This window comes from Haliotis asinina, chromosome 1, assembly GCF_037392515.1.
Source record: "Haliotis asinina isolate JCU_RB_2024 chromosome 1, JCU_Hal_asi_v2, whole genome shotgun sequence".
Lineage (NCBI taxonomy): Eukaryota > Metazoa > Mollusca > Gastropoda > Lepetellida > Haliotidae > Haliotis > Haliotis asinina.
In genome coordinates this window covers 63,796,573-63,802,859 of record NC_090280.1, presented here as the reverse complement: position 1 = coordinate 63,802,859, position 6,287 = coordinate 63,796,573, and the positions used below count along the sequence as shown (strand labels likewise).

At 40.7% G+C, this 6,287-nt stretch overlaps 1 pseudogene; it reads left to right on the top strand.

The window, feature by feature from the left end:
• Positions 1-5,498: 5,498 nt before the first annotated feature.
• On the top strand, positions 5,499-6,287 carry LOC137274451 (uncharacterized; annotated as a pseudogene).

The window sequence follows — 6,287 nt, the reverse complement described above, 5'->3', positions numbered from 1 at the left end:
CTCTTCCTGTTAAACAATGGAAATGTGTGATAATAACAGGAGTAATATTTATATATACAGTAATAGAAGTTGCCTTTAATAATGAGCGTAATACAGATCAAAGAGTTGCTTTGATTAGAGAAGCAATAGGTCTCCAGTTTTAAAGAATAGTTGAGGATTCACTTACTCATAGATATACTATTATCACCCACAAAAATCAACGATGAGCCCGGGCTGAGAGACATCTTGCGTAGTAGGTGACGCACTTCATTACGTTCACATATCAATCCAAAAGGCACTGTACAATGCACAATAAGATGAGATATCAACAAGTAACTTGAGAAATGGCATTTTGCATTATATATGTAGCCCCCTGTCTTAAAGATATTCATATTAATATTCACACAGTTAGAGGAACCAAATTTATGATCATGAAGTGGACACTTTAAAGATATATTGATAGCCAAATATTACTGTAGACACATTGCAAATACGTTTTCCACATGTCAGACAGAATGATGGCAAGAGTATAAGATTTCACTCAAGTAATTAAAATCACATCTGTGATGTCATTCCATTGCCTGCTCGCTCCATGATTTTTCAAGAGTGGACCAATGTGTGCAGTGGTCAATTGTAAGACCTTGAAAGTTAGCAGTCTTTGCGATACATTTGGCTGACAAAATTACCAATACCTTGCATGTAATTTAAGCTGGGTAATATCCTCATGACTCTTCTCATCTCCATTGCTTTTCAGGAATGGAGGACATTACCCTCTACGTAATGAAGGGCGACCAAATTGTGTATTAGTAGAGGAAAATTATGTTTCTGCTCTGAGCAAGGTTCGCTAAAGGTGGACACAATGCAGCATACAGATCCAGTATAACAGCATACAAGTTACACTAAAAGTAGCATTATAGTTTAACAATCACAAACAGTCATAACATAATTGTGTTTCTACAAACCTGTCAAGCCCTCGGAACGAGTGCAGGGACATCCCACAATTAGCAAATGACCAGTAACATACAGATACAAGAATACACCGCCCATGTCTCTAGACGTTATGACAAACATGCAACAGAAATGTCCTGACCAGCCTCTCATTGTCGACTTACTGCAGGAAATACAAAAATAGCTAGGTTAATTAGACGCTGTTGTCATTTAGTGGTTGTGTTTCCTGTGCATGAATTGCTGGGTAAGTATGCGTTCATAACTACAGCAACCTAGAAAGAAGTCAGTAAACATTGTATTCAATACTGTCACATGTTTTTGCGGGGTGTTCCTTCGCCGGCAAAATCGATACTACAAAGTTATGAAATACAAAAGCAAATTTCAAAACACACTGATGTTTTAAATACCTTGCATTTTACCAGTGTTCGAGATTAACTTTGCTTTCTGAAGAAGCACGTACTTGGTACCTGGTTTTAAAATAGGTAGCCTTACCTTGTCGCAGCACTTTGGCTATTGCGTGAAATACATTATGTGATCAGTTTAAAGCGTGTTAAGTACCTCTGCATACTGGTACCTATCAAGACTCGCTGGTGTAGAGTACTTTGTCATCTTTCTCCTGGGCTGTTTTTCAATCAAGACAAAGAAAGAAATCACTTAATAAAAAGTAATCATGATCTCTTTCCAGTGTCGCTGATTTCAAAAGCATGTAGGTGGAACTATTTGCAACGACTTGATTGAAAGTATTGAAACCGCCATGAAAACAAAGGCCACACGTTTTCGAGTGCTTTGAGAATCTTACATAAGCATATACAGGAAGCGGTTTCGTGTTCCTTCGGAACTGGTTTTGTAAATAGAAGATCAGTAAATATGACGCACCAGTTTTTTTCGATTTGTAGTTTTAACTGTAGGTGCACACATATAAACATAGCGCCCGAATCCACACTAGTGCATTCTACAGAAACCGCAGATACAGTGTACTTGCATAATTATGAAAACATATGTTAAACCAATGAGTATCGTGGCTGGCGACACCAGTAATATATCCAATGACTCATACGTTCTGTTATACATTTACGTCACAAGTAGTTCCTCGCTAATGGTTGTTTGGTTAACACTCTTCTTGTATAATTGGCTCATTAAGGCAAGGTGATATTCCATCTTTACATTCGGGACATACTAAGTGTACCTGCATTTCTACAAATATCACAAGTATGTCGTTGGAATGGGGCAGTTCCAGTATATTGTCAGTTTCGTAGAATCAAACGTAGAATGAAAGACACATTTTCTAAAATAAGCATTGTGTGTTCTAATGCATACTGAAATCTAAAGAGTAAGTATTTCCAAAGGACCAAAATCGTGCTGTCGTATAAATGGCTGGAAACAAAACGCGTTGATTTGGCACTTGTAATAGGAAAGGTAACATCACATGGCATTCTAACTGTTCTAAAATCTGAGAACAGGCAGTCGTGAATGTTAGAATGCTTGTGATTTTGACTGCATGTGCATGTGATTATGGTAGGTAACACCAGTGGAACAGGGTATGCTCATTTGTTTACGCACACTCGGTACCATGCTTATATTAGGGGAAATAATTTAAATTATCCTACAGGTTACTGATAGACAGTGTTCTACCTGGAGACAACACTCTACCGCGCGCGCATACGCGTGCGGAAAGAACACACATGCGTGCACATCTGTCTCCGGAACCGAGAAGTCAGACCCTTGTCAGACACATTCTTGGCTGAGAATTGGGTTTAGTCATTTTTTATTGTGCGTAGTTGACACGAAATGCCTCTTCCTGCGTCCACCATGTGTATGTTTAAAATATTATCGTATAACAACAATGCTGACAGATTGTCAACCCGTGTATATAATGGTACCTTTATATTTTCAAGGAAAATGAGTGTCAGTGTAATGTGTTGTAATATCAACGTCGCATGTACCGGGGGATGGGTGGTTTAGCTAGTGAAAGTGAGACTTTAACGCCGCTTTGTACAGTATACTACTTTCCGGGGTGTCAGCGTCATATCAGTTGAAATCATGGTATAGTAATACAGATCTGAGGCGTTTTATTCTTTGAAACGAACGAGGATGGATTGGGATCTGGTTACATAAAGTGATACAGATCTCAGACGTTTAACACTTTAAAACCAGTGAGGATGAACATGCCACTGACAAGCCTGGAAACATTGTCAAGGTGAACTAAGATCTGGGCCCGCAATGAAAGGCATAATATTGCATATTAAGTACTTAATTTTGGATTGTGGGGCCCTTATGCACTGCGGTTCGGGAGTATGTGTGGCACCCGGTGTCGAAATGTTATCACAGTGACGGTAGCTTGACAAGACGACTTGCTTCTACACCAAGTTTGTTTTTTGCCAGTACGAGAGATTGTCGCTCACATCGTTTGTTACAAGGATATGTGTTTGTTAATTGTGTCACATTAATAAACGTTTATGTATAATGGGTTAAGAAACATTAAAGTGCTTCATGTGGATTTAAACTAACACATTGGACTCAGCGTTCGAAATAACCGCCGGCCTGGAGGCCCAGTGCCGGTTGTTATGATCGGCAGCTTCAAATATGTCCAGGTTCCTCCAGGCCCTCAGTAAATTATCTGTCAACTGTAATGTTTCTCCTTTGTCTCTTTATCTCCACGATCCAACACGTTACAATAACCTACAATTTCACTTGCTGGTATTACTTTGGCGTACAAATGTCAACGCCAGTCTAACAAATAAAAACTCTTCTGTGTGCATAGATACAATGTAGTCTATTTTGTTTTAATTCGACTGACTTTACCCAAATGGGCCTGCAGATTAAAAGCCTGCCAATAGCAGCGGGTCACGATGGCCAACTGGTGAATTGAAGTATTGCAAACACCGACAGGACTGTGTAATTTCACCTGTTGATAAACTTAGGTTAAAACAGGTACGCATGGGATTACCATCGCAAAAGTCTTGTTAGTCCCCTTAAACCAGGGAAATAGAACACAGATCTATGATATTCAATAATATATTGAATAAACAATAAATGTGGTTAAGAAAAGAAAGTGAGGTATTCTCGGGAATGACAAATCATGGTGTTGAGCGATATTCCGAACTCTTTTTGTTAAATGATTTTAATAACATCAAACTCAAATCTTGATTCTTTCACGAAAACTTTGCGTTCGATATTAAAACAATATTTTTTTCTTCTTTCTATTAGTCCATATATATGCTCCATTTTGACAGTTTGTAGGATAAGAAATTATTAAAGTTGGCATCATCCAGTTATTGAAACAAAGGTTTTCAAAAATAATGTCACGAAGTTCTGGTTTTGGGCGACAACAGACTAGTACTTCTGTCTCAGTAGCATTTGGCGTTTAGAAGTACGTCTGTGAGTCTGTGTGTATCTGTATTTCTGTGCATGTCTCCGTGTGTGTATATGTGTATCTTTATTTCTGCATATGTGTCTGTGTGCACCTGTATCTCTGCGCATGCATCTCTGTCCGTCTGGGTATATCTGTATCTCTGTACATGTCTCCGTGTGTGTATGTGTGTATCTGTATTTCTGCGTATGTGGCCGTGTCAGTCTGTGTGTATCTGTATTTCTGTGCATGTGTCTGTGTGTGCGCAATGTTGTTCACCGGAGTCTCCGTGTATGTCGTTGTGTGTATGTCGTTGTGTATCAGTATTTCAGTGAGTGCGCCTGTGCGTCTGCGTGTGTGTCTTTCTGGGCGCGGTGGGCAAGCTAAAGCAGCAGGATATGATCCAGCGAGGTTGCGGTGTCTGGGTTGAACCCATCTGTGATCGAGTATAAAAGCCTTGGAGTGTGTGCAGACGCTTTGCGTGCTGCCACAGCCTCTAGTGTACAGTACACAATCATGTGCACTTCAAACAACCCACGAATCCGTTGCTATATGACTAGGTGGTGGCCACATAAATACGTGGATACAACTAGTTGCGGGTACAGCAACGAGCAGTAAACTTGGACAAACTACTGTGACTATGTGTCGTAGTGCACCAGGCACTGAATTGGGTATCGTGTTAGGATGGGAGAGCCACGATAAATTCGGTGCGCCGAGTGGCAGCAAGAGCTGTATACTCCCCAGCTATTGATAATACAATGAGACGCTGAGACTGACATCCAATCATCGAGGGGAAACAAAAGCCAGCGCCTTGAGCAAGCACTAGTTGGATATGTGCGCTATATAAATATCCTTTCCTATCTTTCTGTGCGCCTGTGTGTTTGTATGTACATGTATCTGTATTTTCGTGACTCGGTGAGTGTGCGCTCTCCCTCGACTAACCCGTGCTGAAACCACGACATAAACAACCAATCACATAGATATACTTAGCGGCTGCTTGTTAAATCATATGGTGATAGCCAAATGCTCTTTGTACCTCGTAGATGGTGCTCTCAGATAGCTTGTAACGCTGGTTTCGTAGTGATAACACCATGCATGTACAATTGTACATGTACCTCATGTCAGCCAGTCAGAAGCAGTAAAGATCGAACCATACTGACAGATACATGTTCACATCACTCCAACGGACAAGCACATCTCAAACGACTGTACAGCTTTAGCGATGGCTGAGTTTAAGTATCTTTCGTGGCTGGTGACATGGACTTCCCTGATCTGTTCTTGAAGTGCCCAGGGCAGTATTGCGTCTATCATACAAACACTGGACAAGTTTCAGGAGGAAATGCTTGATAACAAGGTTGATATGATCTGCATGGAGAAAAGAATAGTAAATGCCACTGATGTCGCTAAAACATCCTTGAGAACTGAGTTAAAGGAAAACATACGTGGTGAAGTAGCAAGAGTCATGGCCGACATTCTACAAGGGGAATCTCTTCAAGATATGGTGAAAAGTCAGGTTGTCTCTGAAGTGCGGCAACTGAAACAGGGTTACCACCAGATGAAGAGGCAGTGGCATCATGTCTCAAGATCGCTCACAGACTTCTAGGTCAAGACGAACGTATTCCACGAATCTATTCTGAAGAAGGCAGACATGTGGAATCGTGAGAACTCCAGTGACATGTGTGTCACAGAAAAGCATAGACTGTCAACAGACCTGCGAAAGTCTGATGCCACCACTGCCAGTCTCAAAGTTGACATCAACAGCACGACTTTGAAGGAAACATGTCAATCACAAATGTCAAAGTTGATGACAAATCTGCCAGCTTCTATCCCCGCTTCTCTAAATGTTACATCAACCTCCAGCACATCTGTATCAACAACGACAACCCAGCCGGAGGAGGCAAAAAGCAGGATTTTGATAGCTCCAGTCCGATCAAGTTCCCCACATCACTTCCTTCAACTCAATATTCACAGTAACTCTTTGAGTGTTTACCAATATCTAAACATGAAGTAG